General features: G+C 45.6%; 1 protein-coding gene and 1 long non-coding RNA gene across 2 annotated transcripts in view; both read left to right on the top strand.

The window, feature by feature from the left end:
* Positions 1-26,725, top strand: part of LOC311238889 (uncharacterized protein) — a gene marked incomplete at both ends in the record, with an annotated part of 75,730 nt that overhangs the window by 41,135 nt on the left and 7,870 nt on the right. The window lies entirely within an intron of this gene.
* The window catches only part of LOC311239611, a 43,095-nt gene that overhangs the window by 12,862 nt on the left and 3,508 nt on the right, over positions 1-26,725 (top strand). The window contains exon 2 of the long non-coding RNA XR_014620438.1: positions 22,224-22,363. This is a non-coding gene — a long non-coding RNA (uncharacterized lncRNA). The remainder of the gene's footprint in view (positions 1-22,223; positions 22,364-26,725) is intronic.

Genomic DNA, 26,725 nt, shown 5'->3' on the forward strand with positions numbered 1-26,725 from the left:
TTGGGCATCCGTATGATGCTTCCGTCAATTAATTGTTCAATATCTGTTCAGTAAGCCTACAGTAGCCTATATACTTGTTTCATGTTTTGTTTACATTTAGTCATTTAGCTGACGCTTTTATCCAAAGCAACTTACAAGTTCTGTAACAAGTTATCAGGAAGAGGGCACAACTCTATCAGCTGAGTAACAATGTTCATCAAAGTGTTGCGTGTTACAGTGTAGGTTAGTTTATTAGGACAAGTGCATGACAGTAAGGTTAGTTAGGGTTAGATATTTTTTATTTTTTTTAATTCAGATAATGGTTGAAGAAGTGCGTCTTTAGTCGACGGCGAAAGATTGGACGGGTTTCGGCTGTCCTAACTGGGGTGGGTAGTTCATTCCACCATTGTGGGGCAAGGACTGAGAATAGGCGACTTCTCTCGGAGCTGGGATAGGAGTAGGTCTGAGGCGGCCAGAAGATGCAGAGCGTAGGGGTCTTGAGGGTGTGTAGTTAGAGACCATTGACCGGAGGTAGGCGGGAGCGGTTCCCTTTGCCGCACGGTATGCTAGGGCCTAAAATAATTTTATTTATTATTTTTTTACAATAAAGATTCATAAAAATCTTAGTAAAACCTTTAGTATTATGGATATTAAACATGCTGGCAGAGTACATGCATCCATGTTGTCGTGGACATTTTAATTAAATAAAGAAATTCCCTATCCATAGTCGCCGTGGGAAAAAATAATTCTAAATTCCCTACCTACCCATGGCCTTAACTGACAACCAACAGGAACCAAAGAATATATATTTTTATGCCTAGGTCAATGGCCTTGAAGCGGATTCGTGCCGCAATGGGGAGCCAGTGCAGGTCCCTAAGAAGTGGGGTGACATGGGCCGACTTCGGTAGGTTTGAGATGAGGCGGGCCTCTGCGTTCTGAATGAGTTGAAGAGGCTTGGTGGCAGTGGCCGGGAGGCCAGCGAGCAGTGCGTTGCAGTAGTCGAGGCGGGAGATGACTGTTGATTGGACGAGGAGTTGGGTGGCTTCTTTTGTCAGGAAGGGGCGGATCCTTCTGACGTTGCTCAGGAGGAATTTGCAGGTTCTGGTTGTCGCTGCGATGTGAGCAGAGAAGTTCAACTGGTCGTCGAGGACGACACCAAGGTTCTTGGCGGTCGGGGACGCGGTCACAGCTAGGGGTGCACCGATATATCGGTCTGGTATCGGTATCGGGGACGCGGTCACAGCTAGGGGTGCACCGATATATCGGTCGGGTATCGGTATCGGCCCATAAGCTCAAATTTGCCGATGGCAGTGGCCGATAAATATCCGTCAATTTGTGTCGCGTCAATCTGGTCCACACGTTCAAACTTTGAAACAAGTTTCAGTCAAGCGACCTGCACAACCCCGCCCCCACACACACAGGGCTGTACGCTAAGCTTTTTCACTAGGGGCACACTTGCCCCTAAATGAGAAATTTAGGGGCAAAGAATATTTTTTAGGGGCAAATTTTTAAATAACTATTTTACCATTATAGTAGGGCTGGGCGATATGGCCTCTAAATGATATCGTGATATTTTTTGGCCATATCACGATACACGATATATATCGCAATATTTTTACATTTCCTCTAAAGCACTTAAAAATGCTTGATTTTCTTTTAAATTTTTTTTATTGCAAAACAAATTGTTAAAAGTCAGTACTCAACACACAATGCATAATGAAACTAACAATTAATGTGGCTAAAATGACATGCAAGTACAGTAACGGAAAACAAAAAAAAGTATATAATAATATTTTACCGTATACAGTGTATATCCAACAAAATTACCAATTGTACCAATGTCTTATACAGGATATACTCCTAATACCTATTATCTAAAACCCTACACACATATGCTCCTGCTCGAACCCCCCCCCCCTCCCGGACCCCTCCTTGGATAGTACCTCCATTATCCCTCACTCCTAACCAGACACTACCATTATAAGCTAGCTTTTATTCTCTCCACCACTTCTAACCACATTGACATTTTGGATTCGTTGAGTCCCAGAATTCTTGCTGTAGATATTTCTTGATAAATCACATCGAGATATGTAAGAAACCAAACCTTCCGGCACATTTTTTCCAGTTGAAACCAGCGTGATGCGATCAGTTTTTTTTAGCTACTGTGATACCCGATAAAACCAATCTCTTTAGCTGTGGATTTACTGCAAACTCAAAAACATCATTCAATAGTAATACAGAGGGGTGTACTGGTATATTCCAAGATACGAGTTTTGATAATTGATGGGTCACATCTTTCCAGAATGCCTTAACTGGTGGGCAGTCCCAATATATGTGCATAAATGTTCCTTCGTCTCCATTTGTACATTGGGAGCATTTTGAGTCTTGTTTGAGACCCATTCTGTTCAGTCTTATTATAGGAGTCAAGTATGTCCTGTGAATATAGTTAAGATTGATTTGTTGATGGTCCGGGTTCCTTGATGTAAGACGGACATTTGCCCATGCTCCTTGCCAATCAAAGTCACTTTCCAGGTCTGGTATATCTAGGCCTGCCGCGATAAGCAATAAATCGATTAATTGCCGCGATAATTAAAATTAATGCAATGATTTTGACGGGCGCGATTAATTGCTATTTGCGCGTTTGTTTTAATGAGGCGGAACCAGTGCCCCTTGTCAGTCACTGTCCGTGTTGGGAGGCGGGCCGCTGGCTTTACTACAGAGCAGAGAGCAGCACAGGAGCTCCGTGGGGCAACACCACATAGCTTAACTACATGTCTCAATAGTGTTGCTCCTTTTAACCAAGTAGAGTTATTTGTAGTGTAACGTTAGCGTTTTAACGTTAGTAGCTAACGTTAAAACTAACTTAAAGTTAGTTGTTCACCAACAATCTCAACATTTGTTTTATCATTAGCTCATGTCGATCTACTAGTAGCATCAGCAAGCTAACGTTAGCTGGCCCCAGTCCACTAGCAGCATGTCGATCTACCAGCAGCATCAGCAAGCTAACGTTAGCTCGCCCCAGCCCATTAGCAGCATGTCGAAGTAGTAGTAGCATCAGCAAGCTAACGTTAGCTGGCCCCAGTCCACCAGCAGCATCGAGATGCTTCCAGCTGCAGCCGAACAGACCGCAGCGCTTACAAGCCCCGCACATACAAGCAGCATCAGCAAGCTAGGATAATAACAACAATACTTCCGGTCCGGTCGGTGGGCTTCAAAATAAAAGTCTAAAACACCGGAAAAGACGGAGCGGTGGGCTTCAAAATAAAGGTTTTGGGAAATAAATTTCTCAAAAAAAAATTCTCTAACCGGTCGCAATAATATCGCTTATCGCGATATTTTCGGGGGCAATTAATCGCCCAGCAAAATTTGTTATCGTGGCAGGCCTAGGTATATCCCTCCTCCAGACAGAGTCTAGTTGGAGGGTTTCATATGAGGACGTTAGTAATTGATAATAAAAACCTGATACAAAACCTCTCGATGTCTCTCTTTCATAGAAGAATTTGTGGTATCTGTGGTGTTCAACTGGTATGTCTAATGGAACACCGTGAGACTTCAAACATAGCTGTAACTGTATGTAAAAAAGCCATGTGGACTCTGTGAGATAAAATTTTGTGCATATTTCTCCATAACTACAAAAACCCTGGTTGTTAAAAACATCCCCTAATGAGTGTATGCCTTGCTCTTCCCATATAGGGAATCTTATAGGACGTTTTTCAATTAAGAGTGCATTGTTATTGAATAAGGGAGTGTGATTGTGCCATTTTTGTGGGTTAGGATCTTTTTTTTGTGTTTCACGCCATATCCGGATCGCATGGGTAATTATGGGGCCAAATTTCCGCTCACAGTGCTTGATTGGTAGTTTAGTGTGTGCTATGTCCTTCAGTCTATGTGGGGCTACTATGTTTTCTTCCAATTTTCTCCAGGATACTAATGCTTGGGGATCAAACCATATTGTCAATGGTCTTAATGTGTACGCCTTAAAATATTGGAAAAAATCTGGAACTGCCATGCCACGTGCGGTGGATCTTTTTATACGTGGTGGTTTGTTATTCCAAATAAATTTGTATGTGGAGGAGTGTAATCTTTTCCAGTAACCCTCTGGAGGGGGTAACGGTAGCATTGAACTGATGAAGTTGATTCTAGGTAGTACATCCATCTTAACTATTGATACCCTTGCCTGTACTGAGTTTTTAAGTTTTGCCCACCTGTCCAGGTCGTCTTTGATTTTGTTCTGTATTTTTGTGTAATTGTGCTTCACCGTTTGTCTTATGGTGGGAAATATTTCCACACCCAAGCATCTAAAATGTTTTACCATAGGTATCTCACCTGGGAGGGTTGTATCTTTTTTTGCATGGGTGTTAAGTGGAAGGAAAGCCGACTTCGGCCAATTTATTTTAAATCCCGATAGATCACCAAAGTCCTCAATCAACTTGAGTAGATGAGGCAATGTGGTGTTGGGGCTTTGCATGAACAATATTACGTCGTCCGCATATAAACAAATTTTATGTTGTGTGCCCTTGATTACGATTGGTTCTATGGATTGGGATTGTCTTATATATTGTGCTAAAGGCTCTAATGATAGATCGAATAGTCCGGGACTAAGAGGGCAACCCTGTCTGGCTGAGCGTGATACCGGAAAGATTTCGGAGATGAATGTACCTGTTGTAATCATGGCCGATGGGTCTTTGTATAATACTTTAATCATATCAATGAATCCTTTTCCTAACCCCATCCTTTCTAATACTGCCCATAGATACGACCATTCCAGCCTGTCAAAGGCTTTCATAGCATCCAGAGACGGCATCGCCTTAGGTATGGTGTCGTCCTTGTCTGCATCTAGTACGTGCAGTATTCGTCTTATGTTATCAGTGATCAGGCGACCTCTTATGAAGCCAGTTTGATCCGGATGAACTAAAGACGTCATATGCTTTTGTAATCTGATGGCTAATACCTTAGAGTACAGTTTGACATCGGTTCCGAGGAGGCTTAAGGGTCTGTAACTACCGCACTCGGTGGGGTCTTTGTCTTTTTTGAGAAGGACTGAAATGAGTGCAATATTGTCGTTTTTATGGAAGCTCCCCTCCTTGACTGAGTATAAGATCATATTTAGTAATAAGGGTCCAATTATGTCCCAACAAGAAAGGTACATTTCTGATGGGATACCGTCTCTTCCAGGAGCCTTACCATTTTGCATTTCGGATATGGCCTTCTTGAGTTCCTCTAGTGTGATCGGTGTTTCTAACTGTTTAGCGTCATCCTCTGAAAGTTTAGGGAGAATAATTTGATTAAGATATGTGTCCATTTTGTATTGATCGAAGGTCGTTTCTGATTTATATAAGTCGGAGTAGAATTCTTTGAATGTATCGTTTATTGTTTTGGGGTCTGTTTCAAGTACTTGTTGTGCTCTAATGGAAGTTATATCTGCAAATTTTGCATTAATTCTTAATCGCATGGCTAATAGGTGACTAGGTTTAGAACCTTGGGAGTACTGCTGTTGTCTTGTGCTGCGTATTTGCATTTCCGATTGTTGTCTGTATATGGCATTGATCTCTGTTTTTAGTACGTTAACTTGATTTTCTAGTCTAGTTGAGTTGTTGTATTTTAAAGAATTAAATAACGTTGAGTAAAGCGTTTCCAGTTCAGACAGTTTTGTGCATTGATTTTTGCGCATTATGGAGGAAAATCTATCAGTGAAATCCTTGATCATACCCTTTACCGACATCCATATTATTCTGGGGTCTTGCACCGAGTTTGCATTCTCCCGTAGGAATACTATGAGAGCTTCTTTGAGTTGTGTAATGAATTCCTTGTTATTAAGCAGTTTCGAATTAAAACGCCATCTTGGGGCCCGGGAAGATAGTATACCAAATGTTGCTTTTAGGAGTAAATAACAGTGATCTGATAGTGCATTGGGTATCATTTCCACTTCATATTTATCAAATAGTCTCGGGGATGCAAAGACATAATCAATTCTGGATAATGTGTTATGTCTCGCCGATCGACAAGAGTACTTTCGGGTCGTGGGATTAAGTGAACGCCATAAATCATTTACACCTGTAATCTTTGACCAATCCTTTAATGCTTTAGATGAATTTTTTTGTTCGCTGGAAAAGGCGAGGTAAGATTTGTCCATCCTTGGATTCCAAATGGCATTAAAATCCGCACCTATTATAAATGAGTAATCGGGATGGTTTAACATTTCATCGGTTAGTGTAGTGAAGAAACCCTCTTCGTACAAATTTGGGGCATATACCGCTGCCAATGCTATTTTCCTGTTATTGTGTACAATCCTGGCTATAGTTATACGGCCATCCGCATCCGACCATACCCCCTTTAATTCAATATTTAACTTACGTCCGACGACTATGGCTACACCTCGAGTTCTCGTACCAAAAGAAGAATGACTAATATTATGATATGTGTTATCCGCTAACGTATCTATGTCTTCCTCTCAAATGTGCGTTTCGCTTAGTAGAGCCACGTCCACATGTTCTTTTTTCATCAGTGTGAGCACGCTTTTGCGTTTGTGTTGTTTGTTTATCCCACCAGTGTTCCATATCATTATATTCAAACTAGCCATAATCTATACATGTTTTTGTGTAGTTTTTGGTAATGCTACTGGAGTGCGAAGCTACAATAGATGTACATCCAATTATTGAGGTCCCGTTGAGAGCCGAGCTTAAAAACATATATATATACAAATAAAAATCCCCTTTTTCCCCCTCACCCAGAGAGTCGTACAGGCCTGTGTTCCAAAAACACATCCTCCGCGTATGACTCCCTCCCTTAGGCCACCGGATTGCCCAAACTGAGTTTTGTAATCCTAATCCTAAAAATGCTTGATTTAACCCTTTGATGCATACAGTCACGCCAATATGATGATTATAATAAGTCCCTGCAACATATGTTTGCATTATTAAACCATGAAGATGCTTTAAAAAATAATTTAATGAAAATGTACTAAGAGTAGTCTACTGACACACTGATAAAACATTTATTTACATCTAAGACCATTTATATAAAAACTTTTGGGTGCCTTTTTTTTGCACAGTACTGTGTTTTCTATCCACTTTAGCCAAACACACACACACACATATATATATATATATATATATATATATATATATATATATATATATATATATATATTAGTGCTGTCAGGCGATTAAAAAAATTAATCTAATTAATTACAGGATTTGTAATTAATTAATCTAATTAATCGCATTTTAATCGCATAACCATTTTATGCCTGATATTCTATATTCTATAATCATATTTCAAATTGCATGTGTCCGGATGGCAGAATTCAGTACAGTATCTACAAAACTTTCTGTTTAATCATCTTCCATCTATTAATTTGCTTAGATTTTTCAGGTCTGGTCAATTTGAGCATAGTGTTATTCACAGTCAAAGATAAAAAAAAATGTATTGATATTCTCATTTGGTTCATTACAATTTACTCAAGCCTAGTAACAGACACAGTATTTCGGACACTGGGAATACATTCCCTGAGATCCATAGATGTCCCTAGAATCAGATACCAAGAACATGCAAATGGACCATATAAAAAAAAGTCTGTAATGTGTATTCTACGTTCTTATGGAATGAATGAGATAAAAAAAAAAAATTATTAAAAAAAAAAAAAAAAAAATGTAATTAATTTTGAGTTAATTTTCATAACGCGATAATTTGCTGTGTAATTAATTAATCTAATTAACGCGATAAACTGACAGCCCTAATATATATATATATATATACACACACTACTGTGAGAAAATAATAATCACACACACAAAGGGATAATGGCTTATAGCAGACTTAATGATTTTAGAATATTTCAGATAATGAAATTAAATGTTTATATCATCAACTATCCAGTTAGTATTTATACTGTCTGTAACGTTTGGCTACTTTAAATCATTGAATGTAGAGAGAGCTGTACTTAGGCCTGCCGCGATAAGCAATAAATCGATTAATTGCCGTGATAATTAAAATGAATGCAATGATTTTGACGGGCGCGATTAATTGCTATTTGCGCGTTTGTTTTAATGAGGCGGACCCAGTGCCCCTTGTCAGTCACAATGTGTCTATTCTACTAGCATTAACGTTACTCATACAAACAGAGTAAACACAGTTTTCAATCAATCAATCAATAACAACATTAACGAGACCCTCGTTGTGTCTATTCTGCTAACGCTAACGTTACCTCTGTGTCTATTCTACAAGCGTTAACGTTAGCTAGGCTGTCTATGCTAACGTTAACGAGCATTAGGCTAACAAGCTGTAACGTTACCAGTCGCGTCTATTTGCTAACGTTAGCATTAGGTAATAACCGGTTTAAAATGGATGGTGATTACCTCACGTTGTGTCTATTCTACTAGCATTAACGTTACTCATACAAACAATCAATAGCGAGTTATATTGATCACGCTATGTACGATAGCCATGCTAAAACGCTAGCACAACATTAGCACCTAACCTAACAACAAGCCTTAACAAGTCAGCGATCTTTTTGCGAGACTAAACTCTCCGCTCGGTGGCAAATTGTGTTGATGTCGGTTTTGTTTAATCAATAAATGAGGCAGAATACACAGTGACTGTATCCTTTGTTTATTGCACTTGTGCCTGCTGCAAACATAATGATTATGAAATCCTAGAGACGCGTCTCTATTCAGTGGTCTGCAGTGTTTCACGTGACTTTTCTGGTACCCAAAAAGTACCTGATAAAATCACAACAATACTTCCGGTCCGGTCGGTGGGCTTCAAAATAAAAGTCTTAAACACCGGAAAAGACGGAGCGGTGGGCTTCAAAATAAAAGTTTTGGGAAATAAATTTCTCCAAAAAAAAAATTCTCTAACCGGTCGCAATAATATCGCTTATCGCGATATTTTCGGGGGCAATTAATCGCCCAGCAAAATGTGTTATCGTGGCAGGCCTAGCTGTACTGTATTGTACCCATTCTGCAATCTGTTAATAAAGTTTTCAATCAATCAGAGCGAGAGAGAGAGAGAGAGAGAGAGAGAGAGAGGGGGGGGGCGAGAACGAATGAGAGAGCCAGCCCCCCCCGCCCGGGTTTTGTTCTAGCTTCGCGTTTTGATCGTCTAAACTGCCGTAGGTGATGACGTCACACTCGAATGTAAACGGGAAGCGTTTAACAGACGGAGATGGAAAGTGGATGATATACAGTAACAGAAACGACTAACAATAAATATGAAGTTATGTTTAAACTTCTGTTGTCAAGCGTTGTCAATATAACACACCCCCTTTCCTCCTGAATGGAACTAGTGTTGTGGAGTCCGCTTTGACTGGTGTCCAGGGTTAGCAGCAGCTAACGCTAGTTAGCTTAGCATAATCCTAATGGATACCGTGGATAGCAGCTAACGTTAGCCCATTGCTCGTGTCAATCAAATTGCATGTTATTAAAGGTCCGCGCTGGTCTGTCTAATGAAATTACAACCGCAACATTATGTCCTGGTTGTAGGCTAATGTTTTATCCAATTTGTATGGATTAATTTAGGAGTGAAATGCGAATGAAGGGTTGCAATCACTACTCGCAAGCTTGCCCCCAGATGATATTTTCCACTCGCACCGGCCAGATTAGGGGGCAATTTGCGACGAGATGCTCGCAGTGTACAGCCCTGACACACATGCTACTGCATCAAAGTTACTTATGATTAACAAAGGCATTCGTTTTGTGGCATAAACGTTATAGTTACACGTTCAATAACATCATCATATTTTCCCGACCATTATAGCATTGTTGTTGGTCATTCATATCTCAGTTCCTTCCTTTGCTCAGAGAGCCCGTACTGAATTGTACCCCTACTGCAATCTGTTAATAAAGTTTTCAATCAGACAAATGTATAGAAAAGCTTTTATTAACACATTCGTTGCAGTAAAATCATCATGCCTCGTTTGGTACTCCTGCGGAGCACTGGTAGTCTACTCGTGGCCGGCGGGGAGCTAACGTTATTAGCTACGGTATGTTTGTTATTGATTCTCTCGTGTAAATCAATGGCGGACTTCCCGGAAGTAAAAAACGAATAAGCGCTTGCCGATTGGTGGTAAGAACAGCAGAGGCGGGTGCAAGCAGTGTAACGTAATTGGCCGAATCGACTGTCAATCAAAATTGTTCTGTTGCAGTCTACCTGCATTGCTTTGGTTGAGATAGATAGTGCTCTCTTATTAAAACTCATAAACAAATCTTGAGCAAGACAAGTTAGTCTGTTAGGTTATGAAAGCCAGTGAGTATTGTATGACTCAGACTTCAGCAATAATCATGACTCATGAGCATTATAAAATAAAAACACACATGGCATGGTGGAATACCATAAAGTACCATAAGTAAGTAAAGAGGCCTATGTTCATATCGGTGAGCACAATTTGTAACAAAAAGAGAGACGTGTAGCCTATTTATTTATTTAATATTTTATTTATTCATTTTATTATTATTATTTTATTTGTTGCCATGCCTAAAATAATAGTCAAGCATAGGGCTAAAACATTTTCATAAACAATAATATAATTTTTTGTTATATGGTTATAATAAAAGCTTTTCTATACATTTGTCTGATTGATTGATTGAACACTTTATTAACAGATTGCAGAATGGGTACAATACAGTACAGCTCAATACAACAACAGTGGACTGGAGGATGAAGACCAGAAAAAAACGTTGGGCTTTTTTACACAAGGGTCCTCCATTTTCAATTCATCAAAACATTTAGAGACATACAAATATACAGTTGTTTAAAAAAAAAAAATTGTTTTTTTGCCACACGTATCGGTATCGGCCGATTGTGTTAATTGAACTATCGGTATCTGCGGCCAATGTTCATATCGGTGCATCCCTAGTCACAGCTGCATTCTCGACTGTGATGAAAGGTGGGTCAGGGGGGAGGATTTGGCCGCAGGTGGAGCAGTTCTGTTTAGCTTCTAGTTTGAGGTGGTTGGTCGTCATCCAGGCGGAGATGTCAGACAGACGGGCCGAGATCCGCTCGGAGACGTGGATATCTGAGGGAGGGAAGGAGAGGAAGAGTTGAGTATCATCGGCATAACAATGATACGAGAAGCCATGAGACGTGATAATGTTACCCAGTGATTTAGTGTAGAGGTAGAAGAGAAGGGGTCCTAGGACTAAGCCCTGGGGGACACCCGTCCGCAGGGGGCGGGTGGCCGACAGGGTCCCTCTCCATGACACTTGGTAGGAGCGATCATTGAGGTATGATGTCAGCCATGTCAGCGCAGAGCCAACCACTCCCATTCCTGCGAGGGCCGCGAGGAGGATCTGATGGTTGACTGTGTCGAAGGCTGCAGATAGATCTAGGAGAATCAGGACAGAGGAGAGGCCCTTCGCTTTTGCTAAGTGTTATGTCCTGTTATGCTACGTATAGGTTGTGACATACTAGCAGTTACATTGTAGGCTACTGTGCCTTTAATAGACGGGCGTGGTTAGCGCTCGAGGTAGGGCTGGTGTTTGTAACCTAAGAGTCAGTCGAATAAAGTAATGAAACCACACGGTCGTGTGTTCATTGTCTCAACATAATAATTGGCGAACGAGGATGGCTGATTTCGTTTTACCACCGCCACCACCGTTTCTACCTGTTCCCGGTGACCCAGCGGTTCCATGGGTTAGATGGCTAACGTCATTGGAGGACTATTTATTGGCGTTGGGACTGGAGGATCTGGAAGAAGCTAGGAAGTGCGCACTTCTGCGACACTGCCTCGGACAGGAGGGGCAACGGATTTATGCTACGCTTACATTAGCCGACGATCACTACTCTACTGCTACCGAGGCTCTGAAGTCGCATTTTAGCTCGGGAAGAAGCCGTCGGATGTACCGGTTTGAGTTCCGCCAGAGAGCACAGAGGTCTGGTGAGACTGTTTCGCAATATGTGTCTGCCCTGCGGGAGCTAGCCAAGCATTGTGATTTTAGGAACTTGGAGGATGGACTCATAGTCGACCAGCTGATTGAAAGAACATTGTGTGCTCAACTGAGGGAGAGACTGTTATTAGAGCCGGACGCCATGACACTAGCTGATGCAGTAGTTATTGGAAAACAGTTGGAGACAGCTATCTCTGAGGCGCGCAAGTTTTCCCGCGCGGTGCATGAGCCTGTGACGTCACCTCCACCCGGAGTTCAGAACGTGGCCCAGGAGGCAGCTGGCGCAGACGGTGACAACTTCGATGTGCAGAGAGTGGCAGACAGGGCGCCGAGGGAGAGGGAGAATGGACAAAGGCGTTGTGGTAACTGTGGCTCCCCTAAGCATGCAACCAGGGACCTGTCCTGCCCTGCTCTAGGCAAGCGCTGCCGTAACTGCAACAGGGTTAACCATTTTGCGCGCTGGTGTCGCTCTCCTCCTGATCACGCACAGTCTGGGGCTGTTCCCATCAATACAGTACAAAGCCCACAGGCCTCATTCAGTCATTGCACATGTCGTGTGGGTGGGGCCTCCATACCACTCCTCGTGGACACAGGGGCTAAAGTGTCGCTCCTGAATAAGTCCACTTATGACCGGCTCTTCAGTCACGTGCCGTTGACTACAGCAGCAAACGCCCTGTCGGGGTATGGCCACGCCCCGATCACCACTTTAGGGGTAGCCTGCCTACCTGTGGAGTACAAAAAGAGACACATCCCTGACACCGAGTTCTACATCACACGGAGAGGGGCTAACATCATGGGGCTAGACCTGTTTCATGCTCTGGACTTCACATTGACCGACGCTGGGGGTCTACGCGTCCTGCAGGTCACCGCGTCCTGGCCTGACCATCACCCGACACTGTTCGAAGGCCTGGGCTGTATGACTGGATTTGTGCACCAGCCCTCGGTGGACACGTCTGTCCGACCCGTCATTCAGCCGCTGCGGCGCATTCCCTTGGCCCTCCGTGATGCGGTGGAGGAGGAGATTCGTCATCTGGTGAAGGAGGACGTCATAGAACCGATCAAGCCTCTCCCTGGGTGTCCAACCTGGTGATAGCCAAGAAACGGGGGGGGCGCGGACTGCGTCTATGCGTCGATCTGACAGACGTAAACAAAGCCATCATCCCTGACAAGTATCCCCTCCCCACAGCGGAGGAGCTGACTAGCCATTTCCATGGCTCCACGATTTTCAGTAAAATGGATTTACGTCACGGCTACCTGCAGGTTCCCCTGGCACCGGGCAGTATGGACCTCACAGCGTTTGTCACACATGTGGGGGTTTTCAGGTACAAGCGCATGGCTTTTGGCCTGTCATCAGCCCCAAGCTGTTTTCAGAAAATAATGTCGCTCATTTTGGCTGGCATCCAGGGGGTCAGCATCTACTTGGATGATGTGGTGGTGCATGCGCCCACCGCTGCACTCCACGACGCTCGCCTGGAGCAGGTCTTCCAGCGCTTCAAGCAAAACGGGGTCACACTCAACGCGGAGAAGTGTACATTTGGAGCTACTGAGGTCGAGTTCCTGGGGTTCAGGCTCTCCAGGGAGGGTATCACCCCGATCATGTCCCACACCGAAGCAATCCTGTCCCTGCCGGACCCGCAGTCGCCGTCCAAGCTGTCTTCTTTTCTGGGCATGGCTGCCTACTACCTCCGGTTCATGCCACACTATTCTGACTCGACGGCCCCTCTGCGCCAGCTGTTACGCAAGGATGCGGTATGGGACTGGACCCCGGCCTGCCGGGAGGCTGTGCGCGTCATCAAACGGCAGCTCACGTCCCCGCCAACACTGGCGCATTTCAGCCTGACCGCGCCCACCTTGGTCACCTGTGACGCCTCTGGGGTGGCGCTCGGCGCCGTGCTATCCCAGGTTTATGGAGGGGTAGAGCGTCCAGTGGCTTTTGCCTCTCGGGCCCTCACACCAGCCGAGCAGAAATACTCGGTGGGGGAAAGGGAGGCCCTCGCCTGTCTGTGGGCCTGCGAACGCTGGCATGTCTACCTGTATGGCAGGGCGTTCACCATTCGCACAGATCATCAGTCTCTGACAGCGCTGCTGGCGACCCGAGGGGCGGGGCACAAGCCTATGAGGCTACTGAGGTGGGCTGATAGGCTGAATCAGTACAACTTCGGACTCGAGTTTATGCCGGGGCGCTCTAACACGGTAGCTGACCTTCTTTCAAGAGCCGTCTCTACGACAAAAGAGGCGGGTGAGGCGAGTCCTGAACAGGAGGACGACGTGGACTGGGTCCACATGCTGCATGGACCGCTCAGCGCAGTAGTCACGCTGGCTGAGCTGCAGCAGGCTGCGGCTGAAGATGAGACATTTACAAATCTCCGTGCCTATATCCAGGACGGCTGGCCAGCCACGGTGGAGGACAGACTGCTCCCCTACCGCCGAGTCCGCGACGAGCTCTCCTGCTGGGGGGAGGTGTGCCTCGCCCGCGGTCACCGCGCTATTATACCAGAGGCGCTGAGGGCCAGGGTATTGCACATGGCGCACGACGGCCACCTGGGGGTGGTTAAGTTGAAACAACGCTGCAGAGACACAGTGTGGTGGCCTCACATAGACGGCGACGTAGAGGAGCTGGTGCGCAACTGTACCTGCTGCCTGCTGAGTTGGAAAACGGGCCAGCCGGCTACAGCACCCCTCACCCCGACCCCGTGGCCGTCCGCGCCGTGGGAGCACATTCAGGTTGACCTATGCGGAGAGCTTCATGGGGCCCCGGCACATGCCCGCTACCTGATGGTCGTGCACGACCTACACTCGAAGTGGCCAGAGGCCATCGAACTCAGCTCCATCACCACACAGAGCATCACCGACAACCTCGTCAAGCTGTTTGGGCGCTGGGGCCTGCCCAGTGTCGTCACCACAGACAATGGGCCTCAATTCATCTCGGCAGAGTTCTCTGAGTTCCTGTCACTGAGGTCCATCAGGCACATCAGGACGTCGGTCTACCATCCTGAAAGTAACGGCGGCGTTGAACGCCTAAACAAATCTCTGAAGAATGGAATCAGAGCCTGCCTGGAGGAGGGGAAAACCTTCAGCGCTGCACTCACCCAAACTCTCCTGACCATCCGGGCATCCAAGCACTCCACCACAGGGGTCTCTCCGGCTCTGCTCATGATTGGGCGAGAAATGAAACAACCACTAGACTGCTTGAGAGCTAAACCGGCCCCTGCATGCGAGAGCCCTGGGCTCGAGAAGGCCAGAGATCAGGTCCAAAGCTCACAGGCTCAGATGAAACGGAGGTATGATGCCTCTCACAGAGTACAGACTCCCACTATGTCAGCAGGGGATTGGGTCAGGATTAAACACGCCAACCGCAAGAACAAGCTGAGCTCATACTGGTCAGCACCCCTCCGAGTGACCCGTCAACTGGGTCCGGCCACCTACAGACTAGATGATGGTTCTCGCTGGCACTCAAACCGCCTGCATAAGGTGGGTGCCCCGACACTGCCTGCATCATCCATGAGCCAAGCTGCAACCCGCAGTTGGCAGCCCCGCTTGGAAGCAACCAGGGTGGGAGGTAACCCACCACAACCACCAGACCCTGCTCCCCAGCCTGCTCGCCCTCAGAGGGTGAGGGCTCCACCCGCTTGGCATGGGGACTATGTTACTGGGTAAATGCCACGGGTTGGTGGACTGAAGTGTTCAGTTTCTGTTCATGGACTGGAATGTTCTATTGCTGTTGCAAGAGGGAAGGGGGGGGGAAATGTTATGTCCTGTTATGCTACGTATAGGTTGTGACATACTAGCAGTTACATTGTAGGCTACTGTGCCTTTAATAGACGGGCGTGGTTAGCGCTCGAGGTAGGGCTGGTGTTTGTAACCTAAGAGTCAGTCGAATAAAGTAATGAAACCACACGGTCGTGTGTTCATTGTCTCAACATAATACTAAGTGAAGTGCCTCTGTGACCGCAATGAGGGCCGTTTCTGTGGAGTGGCCAGTCCGGAAGCCAGACTGATTAGGGTCTAGGAGGTCATTCTGTAAGAGATAAGCAGTAAGTTGTTTGGATACAGCACGTTCAAGTGTTTTAGAAAGGAAGGAGAGAAGAGAGACAGGACGATAGTTGCCTACGACGGTGGGGTTCAGGGTTGGTTTTTTATGAGCAGCGTGACTGGCTTGTTTTAGGGAGGTGGGGACCACCCCAGAGTTGAGTGAGGAGTTGATGGTTGCAGTTAGGAATGGGAGGATGTCTGGTGCTATGGTCTGGAGGAGTGCGGAGGGTAACTGATCCAGCTGGCATGTATTTGTTGTATTTATTGGTTTAAAATACAGAGACCGTGCATATTAAGGAACATTTGACTGTAAATGTAGTCGGACGGTTCGACGTTACCAGCAGGGAACAAAATTAACTTTTTGACTTACCAGCCACTTGGCTGGTAGGGCTGACCTTCGATTTTTTTTTGGCAATCGAAGCTTCAGGGCCGAGCTTCGATTTTAATTCGAAGCTTTGAATTAAAAAAAATGTATAATTTTTTTTTCTTTTATAATTTTTTACAGCACTTTGGTAAACTTTGTTGTTTTTAAATGTGCTCTATAAATGAAGTGGATTGGATTAATGAATTAAGTAGCCCCTTTCGTGACTGTGACGCAGCCAACACAGTGTGATTTAATTCAAGGTGGATCGCTGTTGTCGTTTGAACAACTTCAGATTTCATGGGAACTACCAATCCCCCAAATCAAGTTGTGAATGAAGTAAGATTTTGATTATTTGAAATATGGCCTGTGTAGACTAAACTATGCACAGAAATGGATTTGGATGAAGGGCGCTTGTTTTTATTATAGCCTCCTCCCGTTTTGCCAGTACTGTGGTACGATTGATAGCGTGTGGTTTAGGAACAGGGAGTTTTTCACAAATCCAGCGCTCCCTTTCTTGGCTGTGACGTAGTCATAGGGCTGGGCCATATGACCAAAAACGTTATCGCGATAAAATTATAAAATTATTTTCATATAATTCGATATCGATAATTATCGTCGATATAATGTCTGTCAAGTTTAATTAACTTCTTATGCTGCTGCGAATGTCTCGAGTCGAGTTGATGTCTTCATCAGTCCGCGCACGTTAGCAGTTAGCCGACAAGCGGAGTATCTCATGACAATGTAATAATAAATATGACACTAAAATACTCTCTTCCGCCACAATATATTGAAACGACGTCCACACTACTATAAACGTGGCCTCAGAATTCAAAACACACACATACTCGGCACGTAAATATATAAAACAACGCCGTGCAAGCTAATTAGCCTAGCAAGCCTTGTTGTTGAGTCCTATTACCTCTGGGTCTCCTTCCGGATCTCGTTCGCTCTCGGCCATCTCCTTCACTGATTGGTTGTTAGCTGTTGTGCGTATGCACGTCATCACGTAACGTTGGTTGTTGTTAGTGAGTGTGGTGAGCCGAGGCTGAACGGAGCCAAGCTCGGAAATCGATATATCGAAACTTTGCGACCACGTTTCATGTTTATTTTTTCGAGGAAATAATTTATCGCGATAGTTATCGTTATCGTTTTATCGCCCAGCCCTACGTAGTCACGTTACATTCGGAGGCAGACAGTCGATCTGCCAATTACGTCCCACCGCTTGCACCCACCTCTTCTTCTTACCACCAATCGGAAGCTCTCATTAGTTTATTTACTTCCGGATTGTAAGCCATTATTCTACTCGGAGCTCAGGCTAATAACGTTAGCTCCCCGCCAGCCACATTGACAAGTACCAGCGCTTATACATTACTGGCAAATTTCTTGTTGCACTTGTGGCAACGAGCGTTGTCAACATCGACTTTAGTAAAATAGACCCAGACTTTTGAACGTTTCGTTCTGTCTGCCATGATGAGAGCAGAGCTGTCTGTACTTGGCAGCACCCGTGTGAGTGTGTGTGTGTGTGTGTGCGTGCACAGCACAGCCCGCTCCTCACGCAGGCAGAGACACCGAGGCAGGAGAGATATAGAAAACGGCCAACAAGATTAGTTTGCGACGTTTAAATTCCAGAGTATCGAATCAAGTGAGAAACCGTTTTTTTTTTTTTTTTTTTTTTTTTTTTTTTTTATAACTTTTTTCTTTTCATGTCAACGTTCACACGCACAATATATGCTTACCTAGGATTTGACTTGATTCAACAACAAAGCAGTCGGAGCAATGACAAGCCGAAAACTGTCGAAATTGTAGTTATTTGAAGTTTGGATTTTTTTTTACGACTGAGGTAGGTAAATTAAATTTCTTGAGACTAAAGTACAGAAAAAAGGTACCGTTGGGTACCGGTGTCGATTCACAGGTACCAGTACCGGTATCGGTTCAAATGTGAAAGGTACCCATCCCTAATCGTGCATCCCTAGTCCTAGGACTAAGCCCTGGGGGACAGGGCTGCAGATAGATCTAGGAGAATCAGGACAGAGGAGAGGCCCTTCGCTTTTGCTAAGTGAAGTGCCTCTGTGACCGCAATGAGGGCCGTTTCTGTGGAGTGGCCAGTCCTGAATCCTGACTGGTTAGGGTCTAGGTAGGAGGTAATTCTGTAAGAGATGAGCAGTAAGTTGGTTGGATACAGCACGTTCAAGTGTTTTAGAAAGGAAGGAGAGAAGAGACAGGACGATTGTTGCCTATGACGGTGGGGTTCAGGGTTGCTTTTTTATGAGCAGCGTGACTCTGGCTTGTTTTAGGGAGGTGGGGACCACCCCCGAGTTGAGTGAGGAGTTGATGGTTGCAGTTAGGAATGGGAGGATGTCCGGTGCTATGGTCTGGAGGAGTGCGGAGGGTAACTGATCCAGCTGGCATGTAGTCGGACGGTTCGACGTTACCAGTGTCAGGGTCTCGGCTTCTGTAATGGGAGAGAAGGATGACAGAGTGAAGGATGAGGTTCTCGATTCAGTATTCAGTTTAAATAAAATGAAGGCACACAATTCCTAGAAATGTGAGTAAACAACGTCGTTTTGCCCTGAGGGATGATTTACAATAAAGTGCTATTAAAAACTGAAAAGTTAGGGTACTTAAATTCTTGACGCTATAACTCTCAAAACGCTAGCGTTGGCACTAGCAAAAAGATACAAGTAACGTAGCTGACTTAACGCCAACTGGTTCCGCTGCCGGTAGACCATCGCCGTTACCAATAGGAAGCGCCGTCGCGTGTCGTTCTTTAACCCTTTCAGGCGTTTTGTGGTCCGAACTTTCCATGAATCAGCGGTAAGATCATTGGGAAGGACCAGGAGCCACTCAGCAGCATCCACAAGAAACGGACAGTAAAGAAGGCCTCCCAAATAGTTGAGGACAACACACGCACCCTTCACACCCATTACAAACTAATGCCCTCAGGCCGTCGATACAGAGCTTCATCACTGAATAAAAGGGGCTTAGGTAGCTTCGTGCCAACCTCCATCAGACTGCTGAACACCTAGGTCTGGTGGAGGCCTGACTGCCCCCCCCCCCCCCCCCCCCCCCCCCCAAGGACTTTGGACTACTTAAAATTAGGGGTGCACGATATTGATTTTTTTGCCCCAGATATCGATACCGATAACTTTCTGCTCCTCAAAGTCGATACCGATAACCGATAATATATATATTTATTGTATTATAAAAAAATATTTCTAATGTATATTCCTGTAGTTTTGACCTAACCAGATTTATCATGACATGAGCGTTACTACTATGAACAAAACAAAGCCAAGAGAACAGTTTTGACTCTTCAAATAAAGTGACTATAAAAAAAATTTAATATAAAGTTTGCCAATAGGTATGTATCAGTAGTATTGGCACTGGTAGTAGTCGTAATAGTAATCCAATCTATTTTTTTTTCTTCTAAAAAATAAACTAGTTCAACACAGGCAACCACTTTTGCTTAATTTCTTTGATGGCTCAAATGTCTGCTCTAGTGTCTAGTCGATTTAGTGTTTTGAGCACAAAGATCATCATAGATCTAGCCTCTTAATTTTGCTCTCAAAGTGCACCAGATTGATGCATTTAACTTTAAAATGTAAAAAGAAAAAATCCGAGGGGGCATGCCCCCGGACCCCTCTGGAGGGGCAGAGGTTCACCCACCACCACAGTCTCACTAAATCCTGTGGGAAACACTGAGGATTCACATTTAGTTACGGCTGTGGATAGGGCGTTCCACATTGTTGTGGCATAATTGCTAAACGTGTTTAGTCCCTTGTTTGTATGATAACAAGCCTTTTAGTTCATGGTTCAAAGTAATGGGAAAAGGGTGCTCGCTCGCCATCAATCAGAAGCTAGCCACAAGACTTGCATTCACGCTCTCCAGCACACAGCCTCCCTGCCTGGCACAACAACCACAACAGTAGGGTCTATAGTTTCAAGTTCAAGTTTCAAGTTTCTTTAATAGTTGTCATACAGAAGTACAGAATACTTTCATACAAAATGCTTCTTACTGTTATGCTCCAGAGACTGTGCTAGACAAGATAGTATCAAATAACATAGTATAGCATGTAATTTAGAAGAAGAAAATGAGGTCACAGTGTTCGGTATAGACATATGTACAATGTTCTGAGTTACCATATAATATACAATACTATGCAGTGTACTAATGTACAGTACTATCTAGTCACAGTCAGGACAGTAAGGCTCTACAAGTAGGCTCCCTTAAAACACTAACGCTATTAAAAAAAAATACAGTGGAGGTTAAAATAAGAATAGACTTGGCCTGAAAAAAAGTTCAGCCTGGAGATTTTTTTTTGCTTTAATCCCTGGACTTTAGGGATGGGTACCTTTCACATTTGAACCGGTACCTGTGAATCGATACTGGTACCCAACGGTACCTTTTTTCTGTACTTTAATCTCTAAAAATTTGATCTACCTACCTCGGTTGTAAAAAAGAAATCCAAACTTAATATTTAATAAATAAATAATGTATTATTATTACTTTATTATTATTTACATCTTACTAATGTAAAGTATTTTACAACTGATTAAACAAACAAACAATCTAGTAGCAATGAACTACGCTGCTGCTGATTGAGTATTCTAGCAGTTATTTTTGCTCCACCCCCGCTTGGAGAAGACCCGCTCTGCTGCGGTGTGTGTGGCTTGTTTACCGACGTCACATCCTCTATTCTTCTGTCCTGACTGAGTTGTGCCGGCTTGCACTGTAGCCCTAGGAGCTAACATTATGTCCGACGGTTAGCTTAGCTAACATCAGCTTAAGAACGTCAAATGGGTTACAAATATGTGAAACTATGGAAGGAGTAAGCCGACCGCTAAAAATAAAACCCACCGTGGCAGCGCGAGCACATAGCAAAAGAACGTTTGGAGATAGTGGTGTTTCAAGAGACTGGCTACAGTAATATGATGCTGGGCTGTAGTGATCAGTTGTTCCGTGTGGCGCAAGTATGTAAAAAAGAAAAACGGAAACAACACGTTTGTCATCTGTAGTAAATAAATGAAGCTGGAATCCATTTGTGACCATGAACAGAGCCAGTGTCCCATTGTGTCCCGGATTCAATCTCCTCTCTAAAGACGTTCCGTGGCTAACAGCCATGTCAGACAGAGCAGATGTGGAAACTGAGCTACACTTTCTAACAACCTGCCCACTACCAAGATAGATATCGGAGACATATACTCCCCAGTCCCCATGAATTGCAAACACCCAAAGAGAGTTTGAAAACATGTATTGTGCCTTAACGTGCGGTTTAGTTTTTGCGGTCAACAAAACGTGACGTCATCGGATTTTTATTTTCTTTGCGCATAGTACCGGAAGTTGGCACCGGTGGATCTCACGTGAATTGATACTCGGTAGTACCGACGTGTTTCGGTAGGTACCCTTAAAAGTACCGAATTCGGTACCCATCCCTACTGGACATATATCACCTGTACTACTATTATTTATTTACACATGGATTTTAATATATCATGCTTTAAGTACTGTAGTTTTAATGTAGTTGGTGTTTTTTTTTATATAGTGGTCTTTTTACTGTAAAGCTTGTGTTTTTTTATAGTAGTGAGTGTATGTATTGTGACTGTATGTTTGTATTTTAACCACTGCACAAATGAAGTTCCGAAAGGAAAATAAAGTAATTTGAAGTTGAAGTTGAAGTTGAATCTGTCAGTGCCGAGTCCGACCTCATCTTAAATAACAAACGGCAGCTTGTTGTAGTTAACAAAGAGAGGCAGAGTTAATGAGGCATATGATGTTCGATGCATTGTATCTGGCATTGCAAGATGCATTTATTTTTATATATATTCAAATTTTATTTTCCCATTTGAATCCCATGCCCACCGAACGAGGCTTCGAAGTATTTAAGACAGGCCTAAACTAATTTAAATCTTAAATTTTTAATTCAAAAGATGTAATAATTACATAATTTTCTTTGTTTTTTCAGCAATTCTTTGACGTTGCCGCCATCTTTAGTGTTACAGCCCCTCACACTCCAGTTCTCAGGCTGCAGCTGGTTTGAAAGTGAAAGTAAACAGGCTTCTCTGCTGGCTGTGGCTCCAGGGGAGTTTTGACACCACAACATCAGTAAGTACAATTATTTATTTGATTGTTTCCATGTCTCTATTTTCTGTCTAAATATGCTGTCTAATGTTTTGAATCTGTTGTTTATTTCTCTTCAATATATGTAAGATAAGATAAGATAATCCTTTATTGATCCCCTAGGGGAAATTCAGGTGTCAGAGCAGCATGGGGGGGGGGGGGGGGGGTGCATAGATTCACAGTACAGTACAATATAGTAATATAAAATATAATAATAATAATAATAAAGTACTATAAAAAGTTATAAATAAAGTAATATAAAATGGTAATATAAAGGTACAAACACAAGAGAGACCAGTGTTATGAGTCTCTAGCGCAAAGAATCAAGATAGAACCAAGGTAGTCGTTGAGTCTCTAGTTCTCATGTCCCGAGTTGAGACAGTGATAACTCTGCAGCAGAACCGGCCGCCCGAGCCCTTGGTTGTGGAGCCTGATGGCTGCCGGTATAAAGGACCGGCCCAGGCGGTTTGTGGTGTGTCGGGGGGTGTGTGTGAGTCTTAGGCTGAACCTGCTCTTCATTCTGGGCCGCTCCTCGTAGAGGGGGTGAGAGGGGTTCTCCAAGATGGCTTCTAGCTTTTTCCTCATCCTCCTGTCAGCCACCACCTCTAGGTTATCCAGCTCACCACCCACTACTGAGCTAGCCTTCTTCACCAGCTTGGTCAGCTTGCTGGAGTCCCTCCAGTTGATGTTGCCCCCCCAGCACACCACAGCAAAAAAGAGGACGCTGGCTACAACCAACTGGTAGAACGATGGCAGCAGTCGGCTGCACACGTCGAACGACCTGAGCCTTCCCAGGAAGAACGGCCTACTCTGTCCCTTCCTGTAGAGGGCCTCAGTGTTGTCCGACCAGTCCAGATTCTTGTTCATGTGAACTCCAAGAAACTTGTAGGACTCCACCATCTCTACCTCCTCCCCTCCAAGGATTATGGGAGAAGGGGGACCCTTCCTGCCTCTCCGATAGTCCACCACCAGCTCCTTTGTCTTGCTGACGTTGAGTTGGAGCTGGTTACTGTCCCACCATCCTACGAAGCTCTCCACCAGAGCCCTGTATTCAGCCTCATCGTCATCCACAATGTAGCTGACCATGGAGGAGTCATCGGAGAACTTCTGCAGGTGGCACGTCCTTGTGTTGTAGCGGAAGTCTGAGGTGTAGAGGGTAAACAAAAATGGTGACAGCACGGTACCCTGGGGAGCGCCGGTGTTGCTCACCAGCATCTCTGATTGGCTGCCCTGAAGTCTCACGTACTGAGGTCTGCTGGTGAGGTAGTCTGTGATCCAGGCCACCATTCCCCGGTCCAGCTGCATCCCAGTGAGCTTCTCCTCTAGCCGCAGTGGCCGGATGGTGTTGAATGGTCTCTCCAGGTGTGTATAGGCCCTGTGGAGCATGTAGGTGATGGTCTCTCCAGGTGTGTATAGGCTCTGTGGAGCATGTAGGTGATGGTCTCTCCAGGTGTGTGTAGGCTCTGTGGAGCATGTAGGTGATGGTCTCTCCAGGTGTGTATAGGCTCTGTGGAGCATGTAGGTGATGGTCTCTCCAGGTGTGTATAGGCCCTGTGGAGCATGTAGGTGATGGTCTCTCCAGGTGTGTATAGGCCCTGTGGAGCATGTAGGTGATGGTCTCTCCAGGTGTGTGTGTAGGCCCTGTGGAGCATGTAGGTGATGGTCTCTCCAGGTGTGTGTAGGCCCTGTGGAGCATGTAGGTGATGGTCTCTCCAGGTGTGTATAGGCCCTGTGGAGCATGTAGGTGATGGTCTCTCCAGGTGTGTATAGGCCCTGTGGAGCATGTAGGTGATGGTCTCTCCAGGTGTGTATAGGCCCTGTGGAGCATGTAGGTGATGGTCTCTCCAGGTGTGTATAGGCCCTGTGGAGCATGTAGGTGATGGTCTCTCCAGGTGTGTATAGGCCCTGTGGAGCATGTAGGTGATGGTCTCTCCAGGTGTGTATAGGCCCTGTGGAGCATGTAGGTGATGGTCTCTCCAGGTGTGTATAGGCCCTGTGGAGCATGTAGGTGATGGTCTCTCCAGGTGTGTATAGGCTCTGTGGAGCATGTAGGTGATGGTCTCTCCAGGTGTGTATAGGCCCTGTGGAGCATGTAGGTGATGGTCTCTCCAGGTGTGTATAGGCCCTGTGGAGCATGTAGGTGATGGTCTCTCCAGGTGTGTATAGGCCCTGTGGAGCATGTAGGTGATGGTCTCTCCAGGTGTGTATAGGCCCTGTGGAGCATGTAGGTGATGGTCTCTCCAGGTGTGTATAGGCCCTGTGGAGCATGTAGGTGATGGTCTCTCCAGGTGTGTATAGGCCCTGTGGAGCATGTAGGTGATGGTCTCTCCAGGTGTGTATAGGCCCTGTGGAGCATGTAGGTGATGGTCTCTCCAGGTGTGTATAGGCTCTGTGGAGCATGTAGGTGATGGTCTCTCCAGGTGTGTATAGGCTCTGTGGAGCATGTAGGTGATGGTCTCTCCAGGTGTGTATAGGCCCTGTGGAGCATGTAGGTGATGGTCTCTCCAGGTGTGTGTAGGCCCTGTGGAGCATGTAGGTGATGGTCTCTCCAGGTGTGTGTAGGCCCTGTGGAGCATGTAGGTGATGGTCTCTCCAGGTGTGTGTAGGCTCTGTGGAGCATGTAGGTGATGGTCTCTCCAGGTGTGTATAGGCCCTGTGGAGCATGTAGGTGATGGTCTCTCCAGGTGTGTATAGGCCCTGTGGAGCATGTAGGTGATGGTCTCTCCAGGTGTGTATAGGCCCTGTGGAGCATGTAGGTGATGGTCTCTCCAGGTGTGTATAGGCTCTGTGGAGCATGTAGGTGATGGTCTCTCCAGGTGTGTATAGGCCCTGTGGAGCATGTAGGTGATGGTCTCTCCAGGTGTGTGTAGGCCCTGTGGAGCATGTAGGTGATGGTCTCTCCAGGTGTGTATAGGCCCTGTGGAGCATGTAGGTGATGGTCTCTCCAGGTGTGTATAGGCTCTGTGGAGCATGTAGGTGATGGTCTCTCCAGGTGTGTATAGGCTCTGTGGAGCATGTAGGTGATGGTCTCTCCAGGTGTGTATAGGCCCTGTGGAGCATGTAGGTGATGGTCTCTCCAGGTGTGTATAGGCCCTGTGGAGCATGTAGGTGATGGTCTCTCCAGGTGTGTATAGGCCCTGTGGAGCATGTAGGTGATGGCGTCTCCAGGTGTGTATAGGCCCTGTGGAGCATGTAGGTGATGGTCTCTCCAGGTGTGTATAGGCCCTGTGGAGCATGTAGGTGATGGTCTCTCCAGGTGTGTATAGGCCCTGTGGAGCATGTAGGTGATGGTCTCTCCAGGTGTGTATAGGCCCTGTGGAGCATGTAGGTGATGGTCTCTCCAGGTGTGTGTAGGCCCTGTGGAGCATGTAGGTGATGGTCTCTCCAGGTGTGTATAGGCCCTGTGGAGCATGTAGGTGATGGTCTCTCCAGGTGTGTATAGGCCCTGTGGAGCATGTAGGTGATGGCGTCTCCAGGTGTGTATAGGCCCTGTGGAGCATGTAGGTGATGGTCTCTCCAGGTGTGTATAGGCCCTGTGGAGCATGTAGGTGATGGTCTCTCCAGGTGTGTATAGGCCCTGTGGAGCATGTAGGTGATGGTCTCTCCAGGTGTGTGTAGGCCCTGTGGAGCATGTAGGTGATGGTCTCTCCAGGTGTGTATAGGCCCTGTGGAGCATGTAGGTGATGGTCTCTCCAGGTGTGTATAGGCCCTGTGGAGCATGTAGGTGATGGTCTCTCCAGGTGTGTATAGGCTCTGTGGAGCATGTAGGTGATGGTCTCTCCAGGTGTGTATAGGCCCTGTGGAGCATGTAGGTGATGGTCTCTCCAGGTGTGTATAGGCCCTGTGGAGCATGTAGGTGATGGTCTCTCCAGGTGTGTGTAGGCCCTGTGGAGCATGTAGGTGATGGTCTCTCCAGGTGTGTGTAGGCTCTGTGGAGCATGTAGGTGATGGTCTCTCCAGGTGTGTATAGGCCCTGTGGAGCATGTAGGTGATGGTCTCTCCAGGTGTGTATAGGCCCTGTGGAGCATGTAGGTGATGGTCTCTCCAGGTGTGTATAGGCCCTGTGGAGCATGTAGGTGATGGTCTCTCCAGGTGTGTGTAGGCCCTGTGGAGCATGTAGGTGATGGTCTCTCCAGGTGTGTGTAGGCCCTGTGGAGCATGTAGGTGATGGTCTCTCCAGGTGTGTGTAGGCTCTGTGGAGCATGTAGGTGATGGTCTCTCCAGGTGTGTATAGGCCCTGTGGAGCATGTAGGTGATGGTCTCTCCAGGTGTGTATAGGCCCTGTGGAGCATGTAGGTGATGGTCTCTCCAGGTGTGTATAGGCCCTGTGGAGCATGTAGGTGATGG

Source organism: Notolepis coatsorum (assembly GCF_963971535.1).
Source record: "Notolepis coatsorum genome assembly, chromosome: 13".
Taxonomy (NCBI): Eukaryota; Metazoa; Chordata; class Actinopteri; order Aulopiformes; family Paralepididae; genus Notolepis; species Notolepis coatsorum.